The 18,984-nt window shown below is 43.1% G+C and overlaps 1 protein-coding gene across 1 annotated transcript in view; it reads right to left on the minus strand.

The window, feature by feature from the left end:
• LOC310871195 (voltage-gated inwardly rectifying potassium channel KCNH6-like) overlaps positions 1-18,984 on the minus strand; it is a gene marked incomplete at both ends in the record, with an annotated part of 89,485 nt that overhangs the window by 48,914 nt on the left and 21,587 nt on the right. The window lies entirely within an intron of this gene.

The following is an 18,984-nucleotide window of genomic DNA, read 5'->3' on the forward strand; positions in this document are numbered from 1 at the left end:
CATGTAACACTACCACGATCTACACCGTGCATTTGTAGATCTGCTGTTTTTGGACATATTTGTGGTAGCTGTAAAATAAATCAAAAGGAGGGAACCATTCTGCACATTTTCATTTGTCCTCTAGAGGGCAACATTCAACAGTAGATGACAGCTTAGCAGTTCAAGTTGAGAGAGAGAGTGTGTGTGTGTGTGTGTGTGTGTGGGGGGACAGAGGGAGGACGGGTTTAATGATATCACACAGATTACCATATGCTAATACTCTTAATAGTATACTATTTAGAGGTAGGACAAATGCACACAGCACCCAACACACAAATTAGTGCAACTGCTTTTGTATACTATTGTTACTGTTATTCCTATTATTACATTGCGTTCCTCCCCTATTTTCTCACATTGCTGCAATATCTCGGAGTCAAACAAAAACAAATAAATATATTCTCTTTAATACTTCATCTTTAATCAGATGTAACAATAAAGGCCTTGGTTTGAACTGAAATGTTGGACAAATTCAGCATGGAAAGAGAAAGCATCTAGTGATATTCTACCTTTATACTCTTCTTGATGCCATTACAGTACACAACCCAAGCTTTACATTTCACTATTGTATTGTTGGTGTGTCGTGTGTCAGTAGGTTGTGCTAAACCTGGTGGTTATGGATGACAAGCCATATTTAATTTCAGTCTGAACAGAGTGTGGATTATCATCTTAGAAAATCTGTATTTTGTAATAGTGTGTGTGTATGTTTGAGCGTGTACTGTATTTGTGTACTGTATGTGTGTGTGCATGCGTGTGTATGTGGGGCAGTGACCAGGTTCAGGTCACTTTGAAGGGCAGCTTCAGTCTTTAGGGACAGTGACAGAAATAGGATCATGACATTCATTAAACATAAGTACCATATCAACCAGAGGAAATAACGAATGGATTAGAGCACTGAGGGGGGGAAAATAAGTACAAGAACAAAGATTATCCTCTTTAACCTTTGTTTCCCTGTGCCCTCATCATACAAGCGTGTGCACACGCACGCGCACACACACACACACACACACACACACACACACACACACACACACACACACACACACACACACACACACACACACACACACACACACACACACACACACACACACACACACACACACACACACACACACACACACACACACACACACACACACACACACACACACACACACACACACACACACACACACACACACACACCCCTATCTGTCCCTTTGTACATCTTTATCTTTTCACCTCCCCAGTATTGGAAAGGTTGTGTTGTGTTAATAACTTTGTTTGTTTACACTACAGGTTTGTCTCAGAGACACGACTGATGCGTTGTCAACCACTTCTGGTTCTGGTGCATTGAGCACATGCTTTTTAGAGTACTTTCTCATTCCCAGTCTATTCTCTCTCTCTGTCTCTCTCTGTCTCTCTCTCTCTCTCTCTCTGCGTGATTGCCTGCGTGATTGCCCTAATCCCCCTTGCTCTGCCCTTCTATTTCTCTTTCAGCCTCTCGTCTTACTTCTCTGCTTTCCTGTCATTCCTCACCGCATCCTTTTTAGAACCTGTATCAGGTTGCATCTGAAGAGTCGCATTCCCATACTAAACCAGTTTTGAGAAGTGAATGGTAAGATAGGGACCGATGGGGTCAAGTCACGGCAAGTTTATTCGTATAGCCTTTCATCTGTGCTGCAATCTCTAAAGGCTTACAGGCCCACAAGATGCAACAATACTGATTTTTCAATTCCGATCCGATCCGATATATTAATTTTGAAATTTCCCGATATCCGATATTTGCAGATCCGATATTTGCTGTAGGCTACATAGCAAAACTAATAAATACAAAAAAATGCATTAACTTTCAATAAGCCATTTATTAATTGTACAAATGCCTTACATTTAAATTCAAAGGGGATGTTTATGGTTAAGTGTTTAACCTGTAAAAATAAGAATAAGAAGTGTTTAACCTGTAAACCTTAAGGAAATGGCAACCTGTTAATTAATACTATGGTTTATTATTATTATTATTATGTGCAAAGGTACATTTTTACCCCTAAAGTGATGCCTGCATGTAACCTGTTAATTAATACTATGGTTAATAATAATAATAATACTAATAATAATAGTAATTATTATTATTGCTATATACACGTGGTACCTTTTTACCCCTAATGTTATGGCTGGAATCAGCTGCGCTATTATGTGACAAAAGCCTTGAGCCTTACCGACAGAACTCGGGGAGAGTTGTGTTGCTACTATAGTTAGCAAATTCTGTCTTTGTCTTAAGAATTGCACTAAACTTACAATCTGAATCAATATTTGAGCTTCTGACAACAATGTCATGGTTTGATAACTGAGCCAATTATATAAAGACGGATTTAACCGCGACGACGACGCGCGCTTATTCTTCATCATCATCATCGTCACAACAGCATTTTTTTTCAATGGCAATAATAAAGTTACAAATATTTAATCACACGCTAAACGGCACGTGTGTGCAGTTATTATATAGCAGAAGAATGGATTACAAGAGCAATCTCATCAATGACATCAGAACGCAGCTATATGATAGGCTCCACCACACTTGACTGATCCGTGCGACGACGGGTAAACTTTATTCTTTTAATACTGTTAAGTCTGTAAGTGATTCTACCTGCGCCCTGGACCCCCTCCCCACCAACTTAGTCAAAACTAACATCTGTGCAATAAGTCCTCTAATCACCAACATCATTAACCTCTCCCTCCAAACTGGCCACATTCCATCAGCCCTAAAGACCGCCATTCTCACCCCTCTCCTTAAAAAACCCTCCCTCGACCCAGACAACCTGTCCAACTACAGGCCCATCTCAAACCTCCCATTCCTATCCAAGATTCTAGAGAAGATTGTGTCCACCCAACTCCAAACCCACCTTAACCACAATAACCTCAGCGAAAAATTCCAATCAGGCTTCCGTTCTGCCCACAGCACGGAAACCGCACTAGTGAGGGTCACAAATGACCTCCTGATGGCGGCAGACGCAGGCTCCCCCTCTCTGCTGATCCTCCTGGACCTCACGGCTGCGTTCGACACCATTGACCATCAAATACTTCTCACCCGCCTCCACTCCATCGGTATCAATAACACTGCTCTCAAATGGTTCACTTCATACATCTCTGACCGGTCAGAATATGTCTCCCTGGGAGGCTGTAAATCACAAACCCAACCCGTCACCTCTGGTGTGCCCCAGGGATCCGTCCTTGGCCCCCTCCTGTTCACTCTCTACCTGTTACCCCTCGGCCGTGTCATCAGCAGGCATGGAATTAACTTCCATTGCTATGCTGATGACACGCAGCTCTACATCAAGACCAGCCCCTCCGCAGCATCTCCAACTCCCCTGTCCAACCTCACAACCTGCCTGGAGGAGACCAATGCATGGATGAGAACCAACTTCCTGCAGCTCAACAGCAACAAAACGGACATCATCCAAATCGGCACCCCCCACCAGCTACACACATCTCCCATAACCAGCATCAGCTTCTCTGGACAGGACATCCCACTCTCACAAACTGTCACAAACCTCGGAGTAAAAATGGACCCTCAGTTGAACTTTGAATCCCACATCAACTACATATACAAAACCTCCTTCTACCACCTCAGAAACATCTCCAAACTCCGCCCCTCACTCACCATTGCCGACTCCGAAAAACTCGTCCATGCCTTTGTCTCCTCCAGGCTGGACTATTGCAACGCACTCCTCATCAGGATCCCTGGCAAGAGCCTCAGAAAGCTCCAATACATACAAAACAGCGCTGCCAGGATCCTGATGAGGGTGCGTAAGAGAGAGCACATCACACCCATCCTCAAATCACTTCACTGGCTCCCCATCGCATCCCGGACCGAGTACAAGATTTCCCTGCTGACACATCAGTGCATCCATGGTACCGCCCCCCCCTACCTCAAAGAACTCATATCCCTTCAGTCATCATCACGCAACCTCCGCTCTTCGAACACCAACCTCCTCAAACCCGTCATGACCAAGTTGCGAACCATGGGCGACCGGGCCTTTTGTTCGGTGGCCCCTGACCTGTGGAATGCTCTTCCGGAACAACTCAGAGCACCACAGTCTACGGACACTTTTAAGAGAGGACTTAAAACTCACCTTTTTAGTAAAGCTTTTTCATAAATTTGTTTTTAACTGCCCTCTGCCTTAGCCTATATGTTATGTTTTTCTTTTATTGATTTTTGTTTTGTTTTCATTTCATTGTAGCACTTTGAGGTTCAATAGAATGTAAAGTGCATTATAAATAAAATCCATTATTATTATTATTATTATTGATTCCATTCTCTTGCATATTGCACCTTAGTGGGGCTTTTTTTTATAAACTGTTTGCAGTCTGTACATACTTGAGGTTGGATTCACTCACTGCACTGTCTGTGCAGGACGGACTGTAGTAAACATTAAACACGTGTCCCCCTCCTGTATCGGAGCGTGTATCGGTGGTGTCAAATCCGATCTCCGATACATTAATTAAGCTGGATCGGAGGCCGATCCCGATATAATATCGGATCGGTTGCATCTCTACAACCACTTAAGCCCTAAATAATTATAATAAGTTATAATATGATGATTAGCAACAATAGCTGATCTACAAGCTTGTACACTTGTAGATCTTTTATTTTTGTACATTTCGAATAGGTTGGCGACAGGGAAACCCTCCTTTATAGAAATAAATCACACCAGTGTGAAGTGAGGGGTGCTATATATACACATATCTTATGACGTAATTATCAGACAAAACAAATATGGACAAAACAAACTTTTTAATGTTTGTTTAAGGAACAACAAACCTGTATATAGGAGGGGCTAGCACCCCCAAAATAGAAGAAACCTCATTGAGGGAGTGCAGTGCCCCCCCCCCCCCCCCCATCACCCTCCCTCAGTGTCAGCGGATCTATAACAATGTCTCTAAATCCACAAATGCCCATATATGGATCCCTGATCCTGATGTCATAGTACTGACTAGAGTTGGGATCCTTTAGGATTTTAACGATTCCGGTTCTTCAATGGTTTCCTTTAACGATTCCTACAGGACTGTAACTCTGAGAGACTACAAATGGCACCAAATGGATTGACCCATACAGACCCCCTTTCCACCGGTTGGTTTGGTTCTTAGTCCATGAGCCAGAGCTACAAAATTGGTGGGAAAAACTAGACCTATATTAAATTGTTTATAGGATCAATACAAGTAAATTATTACATGATAACCCTTCCACAGTAGTAGCTTTTTCATATTTCGATTGTTTTGCATATTTTCCTACATTTGAAAAAAATTGTAAAATTTGTAATACAATAAATCATTGTCTTCGTGTAAGTACTCAATTGGGGAAGTTTCGTGGTCATAACAATCTAATATAGGTATGGTTTTGCCCACTCAATTCATAATTAACGTTCCAATTTTAGGAGCTCTGGCTCATGGACTAAGAACCAAAAAGAACAGAACCGGTTCCCATTGGGAACCAACCGGTGGAAAAGGGGCCACAGTGTTGCATTGGTGAATCCATCTCTGGTCAGTCGTGGGACGCCATCTTGAAGACGTCACACGCATGCCACTTAACGCCTGCAGTATACTACAGGTCACATACAGGTCACACAATGGACAATTGATATGCATCTCTAAAGCCTTTGTAAACACTGTTGAGGTGTGAACTTAAGTGTTGTTTTTAATCGATGCATGTGCGTGCGCTCCTGAAAAATACTACTGTAATCAAGTAAAAATTTGAGGTATTTGTACTTTACTTGAGTATTTCCAATACTTTTACTTCTACTCCACTACATCTCGGATTAAAATATCATAGGCTACTTGTACTCACAAAAATTTGAAAACCTTTTTACCTAGTAACCTAGTTACTTTGTAGATTTACTACCTTATCCTGAGTTTTGGGTGAATAAATCCCTCTGCATTTGACCTCCTCCTGCCTTTGACCAGTCTGTTCTGCATTTTGGGTCCTACTTCTGAGTCACATCGTGACAGTATACTCAAGCCAAAAAATGGACCCAGCAGAACAGAGACTTTCAGAGAAAGGTGGATGAATTTGACACTGCTGTGACGTCCCTCATCACCTCACTCCCGATCAGTGTGCTGAATTTGAAAAAAGGATTTCGACCCAGCAGCAATGGTTCCAGGAGCGGCCATGGGTGAGCCACTTTGTACCTCACATTAACATCGTCCGTGAGAGGCTAAAGGACTTTCGTCACTCCACCTCAGTTACCCCTGCTCCCCAGCCTGCTCCTCACTCTGTCAGGCTTGGTATCATGAGCTTGCAACCAGCATGCTCCCATCCTGCTCCTGAGAAGATCCAGCCCATGATGGACCTGCTCAGCTATTTCCAGAGCAGGGTCAAGATCCCCGTCTATTCCACCCAGCGACACTGAGACGTGGACACCGCTGGCGCACAGCGCCGCCCAGATACTGCCACCGCCGCCCAGCGCTGCAGACTTACACTGCGACGCCAAAGTGCCCCTGGCACACGATGCCCTGATGCCGTTGCCGCAGCTCCGTGCCGCAGAGCCTCCGCCGCCGCAGCTCAGCACTACTGAGGCTGTGCTGCTGTCTAGTGCTACAGATGCGCCTCTGCTGCCACTTGCGCTCTCGTCAGCAGACAGCCTGCCTGAGGCCCGGTCAGCCTTCTTTGCCGACACCCTTCCAGAACATTCTGAATTGCCACCTATCACACGCCAGATGTCTGTCTCCGTCCCTGACCATCAGTCTGAACCTAGCTCCCCCCCCCCCCCCCTCCAGTTTCCAGTCTGCCAGACCTTTTGTTCCCCGGGTCTCTGACCCTCGGCTTCCACAGACTGTTGCCTCTCCACAGCCCCCTCTGTTTGGCTCTGGAGTTCCATGCCCATGATTGATCCACCAGCCAGCCTATTGACTATTCTCCCAGTTTGTCTGTCCACCTGTCTCCCGGTTTGTATGTCTGCGTGTCTGTATGCCAGTATGCGTGTGCATTTGTCTGCTCCTCAGTCCTTTAGTCCAGGAGTTTTCAACCGGTGGTCCGCGGAGGTACTGCTGGTGGTCCGCAGCCAGGCATTCAGAAAAGTTATATTTTTGCCTTTTTTTTCTTTACTTTTTTTTAACCTTTCTAATATATAATATAAAACGTATTTGCACTCTTTTTACTTGTTTGTAAATAATAATAACTTAAGTCGAATCTAACATTTCAAAAAGTCAAGTGCTCAAGGTGTCAAATAAAAAATAAAAAAAAGCTGACGGAGTCATCAGCTGCCAGCGGAACAACCATCCTGCTCTTCCACCCAACGCATGCATGCTTACCGTGCTTGCTGCCCAAGGCAAGCACGGTAAGACGTTGCCATAAATTATTCATTCAATTCATAATAATACGTTTGGGAAAGTCAAATCTCCCGGGCCCGTCAGCGTCGCGTCTCCGTCAGGGAATGTTCCCGTTTTAATCAATGAAGGGTGGCTCCACTGCCCACGGCCCCACGTTGTGTTGCGTTGCGTGCGTGACTGCATTAAAATTGCCCCGGTTGGCCGGTTCGTTTTTTGACGCACACGACGGAGGCGCAACGCGCCCGGTGGAGCCCCGGTGTGAGCTTGTAGATTGGCTATTTTTGGTGCGTGACACCATCGTACGATGATGTATACATTACGCTTTTAAAGTGACGGTACACAATGAACAGTTCCCTCTGTATGTTAGAAAGGTACTGTATAAGGCCCTAGTAAAATGTAGTGCAGGTTGTAGGTTGGTTAAAATAAAGAGAAGATTATTAAAATAGAATAAGATAAAAATATATATTCTGTTTCTGTGTGTGTGTGTGTGTGTGTGTGTGTGTGTGTGTGTGTGCGTGGGGGGGGGTTGTCAGAAACAAACCTACTGTGACTGTCAAATGCACCAAGTGTCAAATGTGTCTTCAGTGTTTGGGTGATTAACTGAAATGGATTATTATTTTGAGACTTATTTTGAGTCCTGCTTAGTACAAGTAAAAAACACTTTAGTAAGACTTTTGATAATAAAATACTTTGAAACATATATTTTTTTGTCCAGCTCATGAATGTAGCCTGTGATAGTGTGATTAGTGAGTAACAAGTAAAAAGAAAACAAAAACAATCTTAACCCATGGTGCATAAATGCCCCACCACTATTGTGTCGGGTGGGTCCATCGTAGATCGATGAACCCACCCGACACAACAGTGGTGGTCCCCAGGCTGCTGCTAGTCAGAATGGTGGTCCCTGGATCAAAACCAGTTGAAAACCCCTGCTTTAGTCCCCCGAATCCGTTTACCCACCTGTTGTGTCAGACTGCATGTTTGTCTGCCTGTTTTACTGTCTGTCTGTCTGTCAGTTAGTTTGTTTGTCTCTTGGTTTGTCTCAGTTTGTGCCTGTCTGTCTGTGTGCTTGTCTGCGTGTCTTCCCACCTGCCTTTCTGTGTAACTTTTTGTTGTACCCTGCCAAAGTCTATACAGTGTTTTTGCCTAACTCGTTTTGAGCTTGTAGATCTGGTACTTTTTCTGTTTTTGTCCAGCCAGTCCTATGTTAGTTTTGTGCCCCTGTTTCCCAACGAATAAATGGGTGAATAAATCCCTCTGCATTTGACCTCCTGCCTTTGACCAGTCTGTTCTGCATTTTGGGTCCTACTTCTGAGTCGCATCTGATGCGTTATTACAGTGAGGGGGTTATCTGATAGTACAATAAACAGGCTGTACACTTACTGTAAATCATGGAATCACAAGATCTGGCATTTTAATGATTGCCCGGGATACTTATCCCAAATTGAATGGTCATGTGATATGCATATGAACAGCAAAGAAATATATGAAAGCACATACGACCTGTTACATCACGAATCAGATTCAGTCCGTTGATCGGGGTGCCCCTTGAAGCGCAGGCCAGAGAGGTTGTCTGTCCTGGAGAATTCTGACGTGTCTCTCCTTTTTCAGACACTATATAGGAATCTTTCTGTCACTCTGTGACCTTGCTTGAGCACAGCTAGGGGGCACACTTTTATGAGTAACTGCTTAAAAGGTCTACTTTACCCCATCACATCGTAACACAGTAGAGCCTATACTGGCTCCATTGCATGGTCTTGATGAGTAACCTATTGGTGATTATGGGTCGACAGCATTCAAAGCGGGTGGCCTGACACAAATATATTTGATTCATTTCTGATTATCATACTATAATTAACCGAATGTCTGAATGAATGAATGAATGTCAGAAACAACGCCGTATCTCCTCACTGCCAGCACCAATCGCTCCCACTTTTCACACGGGTATGGACCATAATTATATGGAGGTCTTAACGGAGCCATTTTTTCAATAACATTAATAATGAATTCATTAGTGAATAAAAACCCGTTTATTTGTCCGTGGTCTATCGCCGACCGAGCCACACTATTAGCACACATCTCTCCATGCCAAAATAAATCTGCACGCTCCCACAATCCGGCTAGGCTACATTTTACCGACGCAACTGTCATATTTACTGTACAGATACAGTTTTTACATCACCCATTTATATGAAATAATAATCCAACCGCACCCAGGGCGCAGTACCCCCCACGGCCACAAGGGGGGGTACTGAACAACTCATCTCCCCATAAATGCAATTACTACACTACTAACATGACAATGACTGTTTGAGACTTTCAGTTCTATGTATGACTATGATGTACTGTTTTTCCATTTCCAGTGAACAAGTCTATATTAAAGCAATTCTTCCTCAAAATACATATATCAATAATATGATCTATTACATCTCATTACCCACACTGTACATTTGGGAATACCTGTGCGACAGCCCATACTTTCTGTGCTGCATGTCAAACTGGGGTCTTTCATACTTTTCAAATGGGGGTCTGTGGGGTAATAAGTGTACATTTTACAGTCCTTGCCATGAAAACATTTCCCTACCATGCATTTATTTTATACAAATATTTTCATGTTATAGTGCTGTTTTTATTCACACAAAAAGACACAAATATATTATACAAGTTAAAATGAAGAGCAATTAAATATATTTATGGGGGGCAATAGTCCATACAACGGGTAAGGACTATGTACAGTATATTAATACAATAAACAAGCAAAAGGGCATTGCCTGACCATGGATCACACCAAAGGACCCGCAACATGACTGAGGAACACGTTCCACTTCAAATCATATTTATCCAACTGATTATTCATCTTAAAGGATAACCTCTCCAAAGCAGCCACAATACCAAGCTATCAATGGTATACTTATGATTGTACTGCAGCATTTTCTTGCAGAAGAAACTACAGTAGCCTACTAATTAGCCTACTTTTGTGCCCAACCTAACTTCCCAAGACCATCTGTAAACAATTCCCCGTTCCCCCCTATCAGTAATGTGATCTATTACAACACATTACCCACACTGAACATCATTTGCTGTTCATATATTCAGAACGGGTAAGGACTAGTTATTATAATACAGTAAATACTTGTCTGTAAATACCCCACTGTCTTTACTAGCAGAGTTAAACACACAACCGGCTGATCAATAAACACAGGTCTATCAATCATACAAAACGTAGAATCTCCTAGCTAGCCACACACACCCACACCCACACCCACACCCACACCCACACACACACACACACACACACACACACACACACACACACACACACACACACGTTGAGCTGAAAGATCAGATACCTCATAACAAACCTTCTGTAAGTCAACACACGCACGCACAGTCGCGCACACACACGCAAACCCACCCAAAGGACAGCTATGGTTTGACCCACAGGACACCCTGGCCATTAAAATCAGTGATTGTTTCCCTGTGAAACAGCAGTATTGATTAACCAAACCTCAGTGGAAACAGTAAACCAAAGTAGTGCTGAGCTGTGTGATACAACCCTGCTCAGCTCTCAACACTTCACTGAAATTGATTAAGTCAGCATGAAATATGAAGACTTTCTGATGACAGGACACATTTAAACTACAGCGATAACCATTGATTCTTGTAATATTCAGGATTATGTTTTGTTCATTCATGACATGGTGCAAAGTTTGCAAACATGGATTAACTGCATTAATCAACGTATTACTCAACACCGTCACCTCCCTCCATAAACACCTGGAGTGGCGGGTGGAATTTATATAATTTATAACTAGTATATCTACTTCCTTTTTACAACTTGAATTCCTGTAGTGTGAAAGTAAAAGTGATGGAATGTTGATCAGAAACCCTGATATAGCTGACCAGGATGAGCATTCATTAAAAGGATCCCTGGCTAATAAGACAAATATGCCTTAATACATTATAATTGCCCTCTATAACTGAAATAAAAAAATAAAAACACCTTAAAATTTGTATTTATTTTATAAATAGATAATCTTTCACTCCATAGGGACTGCTTCAGTCACAGATTGATGATGTCATATGCCCATGTGTGGTCTAGCCCTATGGAATGTATGGAATGTATATGCTAATAAAAGAAAAAACAGCTTAATACTTCCTAAGGATAATATGAGCATCAAAGGAATATTTTTAAATACTTTTTATTAGTATGTGCATTCGATATATTCCATTAGCCTGGGCACCATTTCATTTCGGTATATGATCCGGGCTGGAGCCGGATGATATGCTTACGTCATGTTGTAGGCAATGGTTTGCCTACAACAAACATGAAGTTGTTTGTTGCTTCCTGTTTGAATAAAAGCAATAAAAGCTCTCGTAAGCGAGAGCTTTTATTGAGAGGGAAAAGGAAGTTGTCGTTTCATGTTTATTGTATATAATTTCGAAAATAAATAAGATATTTATTTTATATAATATATATGTGAAAACGTGTGCAGACATTCTTAACTCATATCTTTGCTTCTGGGGGGTCTCTGGTACAAAACATTTTCAGATGGGGGTCGGCGGCCGAACATAGAAATTTGGGGGTCCGTGACATGAAATAGTTTGAGAACCACGGATATAGAAACATAGGTTTTTCAGAAAACTGAATGTGGTCTCAGGTCTTAAACATCTCAACTGAAATCAGTTGAGATGGCAAGATGACGGAGCATTCCATGACTCATTTTTGAGATATCTTACTTTGTGCCCAAGCTCTTGGACAGATCGTCTGACACAGCTGTAGCCATCCTTAGAACAATCAATACAAATCAATCAAGTTCTTTTGGAATGCAAGAAGAGGCCCCAAACTCACGGTGGTTTACTTGACCAGTGACACTCCCACTTGTCAAAGACAAAGAGGTAGAATAAAGTTGGGCAGATCAATACCATAACCAATCAATAAATAACACTGTCAATTCTCTATCGTATCTATTTTTTTTTATTGTTTTGTTCTGTCCATCACCGAGTCCTTTTCTTCCCTATAGCCACAGTGGCAGGTGGATTCCAAAAATCGTTAGATTATATTTCTTTATCATGGAACACATCTGTGTGTGTGTGTCTGCAGACCACATATGTTACTGTGACCTGACAATTTAACCGACCAGAGCCAGAGCTGGCAAACATTCAGAGGTACATTAAAATCAGCAGACAAAGCCAAAGACAACAGGGACAGGGGAGCGCAATGGGAGAGATAAATCAATAAGGCAAAGCCTCAGGCTAATTAAGGCAGTGTGAGGTCACAGAAAAACTCCCCTTTAACCTCAGCGCAATCTATGAGATCTACCTTGCTGATTTGTGTGTCTGAATGTTTGTAATAGTGCTTTGTGTAGTGTGTGTGTGTGTGTGTGTGTGTGTGTGTGTGTGTGTGTGTGTGTGAGAGAGAGTAAAACATTTGTCTTGAGAGAAACAAAGAGAGAGAGAAAGAGAAAGAGATAGAGAGAGAGAGAGAGAGAGAGAGAGAGATGGTGTGTATACTGTATGTGTCACGAATCACGATCTAGAAGGGCAGTACTGTAACTGAAGCCTTTTCACTCAGTTGACCTGTCTGATACAGAGATTCACTAGATTAATTACAACACACTCAATAGTTCCGAACACCCTATGTGTGTGTTTTGTGTGTGTGCGTGTTTATGTGTGTGCGCATATTAATGAGGGAGCTGAAAGTCATAATGGTCAAGTAAATCAAGGAGACATATTTCTGAGCTATACTAATAAAGACCCTTGGGTATTTGACTTTAGTGTGTGTGTGTGTGTGTGTGTGTGTGTGTGTGTGTGTGTGTGTGTGTGTGTGTGTGTGTGTGTGTGTGTGTGTGTGAAAACCGTTGGGTCGTAGGGAGAGACCGAGAGAGTGTAATTGCTGTGCGACCCAAGGGAGCAGGCCCCATCAAAGTAGTTTTTACTTTTTATATACACACACACAGGCTCCAAAATCAAGATGTTTTTCCATCCAACTGATTTCAGTTGAGCAGGTCATGCGTGGGGCTGCTACAGTAGGTGTCACTGGAGACTGGGGAGTTCATTGTAGATGATCCCACTTCAGACATTGGTTATGTAGTGGGGATAATGGAGTAGCAGTTCCTCTAACATACATTAGGGACTTTAAGCAACGACGGCTACGGCATTCCGCTCCAGCAACCGGAAATGGATCAGTGCTCGATACATAAACATGCTTGCCGTCACAGCCCTTTCTACTATGGCAGAACCTACACTTCCACGTAGTGTCTACAATGCCATGTCATAACCATGTTTATTGAAATTAGCTGTCATACATTTACACCAATTGCTTCATCACCTCTCTTATGCCGTGTAATGTGTTGGCATGCTCTGAATGAAGAAATAACACTAATACCATAATGTCATATTAACCATGTTTATTAAAACTGTTTTAGAATAACACAGATTGCTCCAGCACCTTCCTCTTTCCACTGCTGATCATGTCCAGCGCATGTAAGAATTAAGCAATACCTGAAAACAGTCGTTGCCCATATTATGTGACCTAATACTTTCTGATACGTAGTGTGACTTTGGACTCTTCCTTCCTGATGCCTTCGATTCTAATTAAACTACTTCGATTCTAAATAAAAGACAGCTAGATGAGCTTCCTCTGTTTGCCAAAGACATGGCCTCAATTTAAAACATTTAGCTATTGCATTTTACATAATATTATTATTCCTGTTACCTTTGATTATAATTGAGACAAGTCTGCTTGCTCCGTTTTCCAAAAGCTTGGATGTTCTGCTTTAGTCAAAGACAGCACTCCAAGAACATGAATTATGAAAATATTAAAAATACCTTACCACTACTTTGGATCATCAGGCTTTATGAATTTCAGAAAACACTTTCATTAGAGCACATTTTGCCTAACTTAGCTTAATTGTTTAGAATGCATTCAATTTGAATTTGAACAAAATGGCAGGGAATATCTTTCACTAGCCTTCATTAGCTTGTAACGGAAATTCCAAATTTAACATATTGACTTTTTAATAGATTCCAAAATTGACAGAAACCACATTTCATTGAACTAAAGCTACACACTGCAAAACACCATTGTGAGCAATCCAGAATATTCAACCATTAATGATTTGAAACCAAAACCAAAAATGTGTTTACGGTATGGATAAGGTATCATGTGTCAGTACTCTGTAGTGTATGCTGTAGTGGCCACTGATCAGCTCATTCAAAAGTGGAAAAAACTGCAAATTGCAATGTGGGGTGTCCAGTGGCAGCTCAGTATTTACTGTACAGTACAGTTGGCCAGAAAGATACCCATTAGTGGACCATGGATAATTATTACAGTTTACATTATAACATAAGTTATAGTGGAACTACTACACCAGAATGTTATGTTACATAACATTTGGTCTAGTAGTTCCACAGTGGAGGGCACGTTGCAAGTTCATGTTGTGAGCTTATAGATCAGCCATTACGCTATCAAGACCCGACAAGATACATACTTTATTTTTTGTTTTATTTTGTATAGTTCTGTTTGAGGGCCATTATTTAGTGTTGATGCTTTTTTTTTAAACGATGTTTCCTTTAAAACACTAAATTGTGTGAAATTGTGTCAGTACTCAATTCAGGAGATCATTATAACCATCTGTTAAGCCTGTTATATGTTAATGCAGTACCATTTGAGGGTTTCTAGTATTGAGTATTTGTCATGATTTGGGTTAGTGCTGCACACAATAACTAAAAAACATCGCATGGATGCACCTGGGACGTATCCTCAGTGATGTTATATCACACGGTCATCTGGGTTTCGGGTCTGGCAACATCATACCCCTCACTCAGGTGACCCAGCCGGGGTGATCAAGTCCCGACTTATGTCCCAGTAGCAACCCTCGATCAGTCCCACTAGGGAAAGACCAAGGCCACACAATCCATTGCTCCGGAACTACTCTGCCAGGACTGGGAGAACCAGATTCTGGCACGTGGAAGGACTAGGCTCTGTGGGTTGCACCAGACTCCCAGCACCACACATAATGGCCCTCCTAAAGGCCTCACCGAGGGTTTGTTGGGCTTCCTTCTCGCGGAGGACACAGGCTGGGGCGCTAACCCATACTGCTCACCTGGGTGCTGTCTACATTCCGGCTGTCACCAGTCTCTCCGGTGGTCACCAGACTATACCTGGTTGTCACATAGTCTATTCCTATGAGTCACTATAAGTGATAACTATTTTGTTTGTAAATACATCAAAGATGCGAATATAATCCATTTCTAATGGATGTCTTGGCCTGGAAGAGAGGTCATCAGGTGGTCAACCCTCAACCACTACACTCTCCAGTTGGCGGGTCAGCAGTGATTGGCCAAGTCACTGCTCCTCTCCTCCAGGCTTCCAGCTATAGACAAGTCCACGGAGGGGCGCCCCGCGCGCAGCCATCACCGAGGTGCAACCAGCACCGGGAGGGAAGGCCACACCCGGCCAACAGGCTGCGGTTCGAAACCTACCGGCCAGGTGCAGCAAACCAGCGCTGGCCACACCCCAGCGGCCGCCGCGCCCAGGGCACCCCCCCAGCGGACCCGCCCACTGTCCTTTCTCTCCTGCCAGAACTAACAGGAAGCTCTCTCTGCCTTGTGTGTTCTTGGGGGATAGCAGGCACTGAGGTCTCTAGGACTATGGTTTGCCTCCTTCCTAGTGTCCTCCTACGTCTCACCAGACTGTTTGTCTGTGCGGTGTGCATGTGTCCGTCCTTGTCCACACTTGGCCTTACTCTGGTGTATTTTAATAAATAAATAGAATAACTATAACTAAAAAACATTGCATGGATGCACCTGGGACGTATCCTCAGTGATGTATCCCAAAGTCATCGGGGTTTCAGGTCTGGCAACATCATACCCCTCACTCAGGTGACCCAGCCGGGGTGATCAAGTCCCGACTTACGTCACAGTACTAGCAACCCTCGATCACTCGCACTAGGGAAGTCACACAATGTATTCATACTCCAAAGTCACACAATGTATTCATACTCAGAAAGTATTAGGTCACATAATGTATTTTGGAACTGCTACTCCATTATCCACAATACATATCCAATGTCTGAAGTGGGATCATCTACAATGAACTCTGTGTCATTTTAGATTTGAGCTATATACGTATAATACAGCAACATACTATTTCAGAAAACTATTAGAACAGTGGTTCTAGAACAGTGTTTCTCAAAAATAGCAGATATACAAGCTCACAGCGCATCACGTTGTGCTGCGCTAAGAGCTTGTACATCTTCTATTTTCGAACATTAGAAAGATCTTGTGTTCTAGAATGTTCTATTCTGGGGGGTCCCTGGCACAAAACATTTTCCGATGGGGGTCCATGGCCACATATCAATTTGAGGTTCCTTGACACGCCCACTATACAGATTTAGAAGGCATTTGTAGAATCGGCCTCAGGACTTATTAATGGGTGAAACACATTGGAGCCACTGCTGATATCACTCTACTGGTACACCATTTGCTGTGGACTGGACGGTTGGATGGTCACAGTCAACACAACTCAACTCACTCAAATCAAACGTCCGTGGGTTCACTGCCGTGTCCTGCTTAGAAAAGCAGTGTTCCGTCTCCCGATTCCCATGTATCTATTTCTGTACCCTGGGATTCATGGACACCCATGGATCATCTATGAATGGTCAGTAAAATCATCACTATATCCATACCTTTATAAGCACTATTTCACCTAATAATCTCATTCCAAGCCTTATGAAAAAATGTAATGAAAAACAGAAGCAAGCTTGAGGCGCTAGGCTGGAGGTGCTAAAGTCAGCAAAAATCCAGTCACTCCCAACATAGAAGCAGCTCTCTCTCTCTGATGGGTTCACCTTCCGTTTCTCTTGCTATACTGCATCAGTAATCGCTTTGCCCCGGAGAGCCAGGATACCGTATCTTTAATCTGTGGATGTTGTATACCCCTGACCCTTTGACCCGCGTCCGACTCTGTGGCTAAAGCAATAAATGCAGGAGAAGAACACACGCATGCACGCATGCATGCACACACACACACACACACACACACACACACACGCACACACAATAATGACAGACGTGAGTGACAGAGAAATGACAGAGGTGAGTGACAGGACCCGGGATGGACTGAAGTGTCACAATGCGGTCCATGTTAAAATGGACACTTTAATATCCTACTGTATATGAGAAGAGCTGATAGATGGACCGTTACATAAACAGGATTAAGTGGGTAGAAATAGGTAGATAAACTAATATTATTTTCTGCCATTGTCCCAGTGTATAGAAGCTGATTTATGAGGACCAATTCAACCCATAGGATATGCATTGCAAACATGCAATGATGCCAATAGGGTTCATAAGTTTAACTGACTAAAAAGCAGTTCAGTCAGACAACTCAAGGAGGATGTAATATATATATTTATTGAATATAAGATAATCAATGCAATATATTTATTATGGTTTGGCGATGTATTGGATCTGCTTTTTAGGTACTCCGGTCAAGCGCATCAGTCCCGACCATAGGGACTCTGAATCCCCCGTACCTAAACAGTAGATCCAAAACGACAGGTGGTAGCTGGGTGAGCACTTTGTATACAGCAGCGCACAGTAAAGCAGCAGCAAGCAAGCAAGCAGGAGGAGGAATGCAAAACCTTCAGTTAAAGTAGCCGGTATGAGAAGGGGTGAGCGTGTGATTGAGTGAGTGAATAATGTGGATGAGAGCCTGATGCTGCGGTGGCCCAATTAACGGCCGGCGCGCTGACTGAGGTTCCCTGACTGAACTTGCTCTGCGCATGTCTACGACAGGCGCAAATGGTCATTAAGCCGCCCTGATGGCGAGAAGCGTGCACACATCCGCATGGTTGACGGCAGACTGCTGGGCAGACTGCATATATGGAGGCGTGACGTGTCACGAGGCGTGATGGACTGATGGCCATATATGGTGGCGTGACGTGTCACAAGGCGTGATGGACTGATGGCCATATATGGTGGCGTGACGTGTCACAAGGCGTGATGGACTGATGGCCATATATGGTGGCGTGACGTGTCACGAGGCGTGATGGACTGACAGGTTTTGCACGTTTTCAGAGTAATCTGTGATCTACGGGTACAATGAAATCTATCAATCTAACCACTTTTAAAGACGCACTCCACCCAAAATCACGTTTATTTTTTGTTGTTAATGATGTTTTGAAGCATATGAGAATCCTGTTGGCACTCTGCTTTTCTCTAAAGCATTAAAATGAATATGGAAAACTGGCCTTAAGATTGCCTCTCTGTGAAAGCAGGTGTGGCATGTGACGAAATTCAGTTACTAAAATCATCTGTGACAAGCCAATCTTCAAAGGCATACATACACATACAGTGGAGTGCCTGCCGTTCCTTGCATAATTCATGGCAACAGACCCACAGAACAGCAAGAGTAGGAAAGCAGACTCAGAGTTGGTACTAGAAGAAGGGGGGAAGTCCCGCCTCGTTGTCTGGACCAGCCAATGGCCAGCTGGGCCAAAACGGAGCCAGCCAATGGCCAGCTGGGCCAAAACGGATCTAGAAATATGGCGATTTACATCAGGAATTACCATAGAATTACAGGCTTCATTTTACGTCCATGTTAGACCCAGGGAACGCTTTGTCCATATTTTTTACAGT

This window comes from Protomyctophum parallelum (assembly GCF_964188405.1).
Source record: "Protomyctophum parallelum genome assembly, chromosome: 14".
Classification (NCBI taxonomy): Eukaryota; Metazoa; Chordata; class Actinopteri; order Myctophiformes; family Myctophidae; genus Protomyctophum; species Protomyctophum parallelum.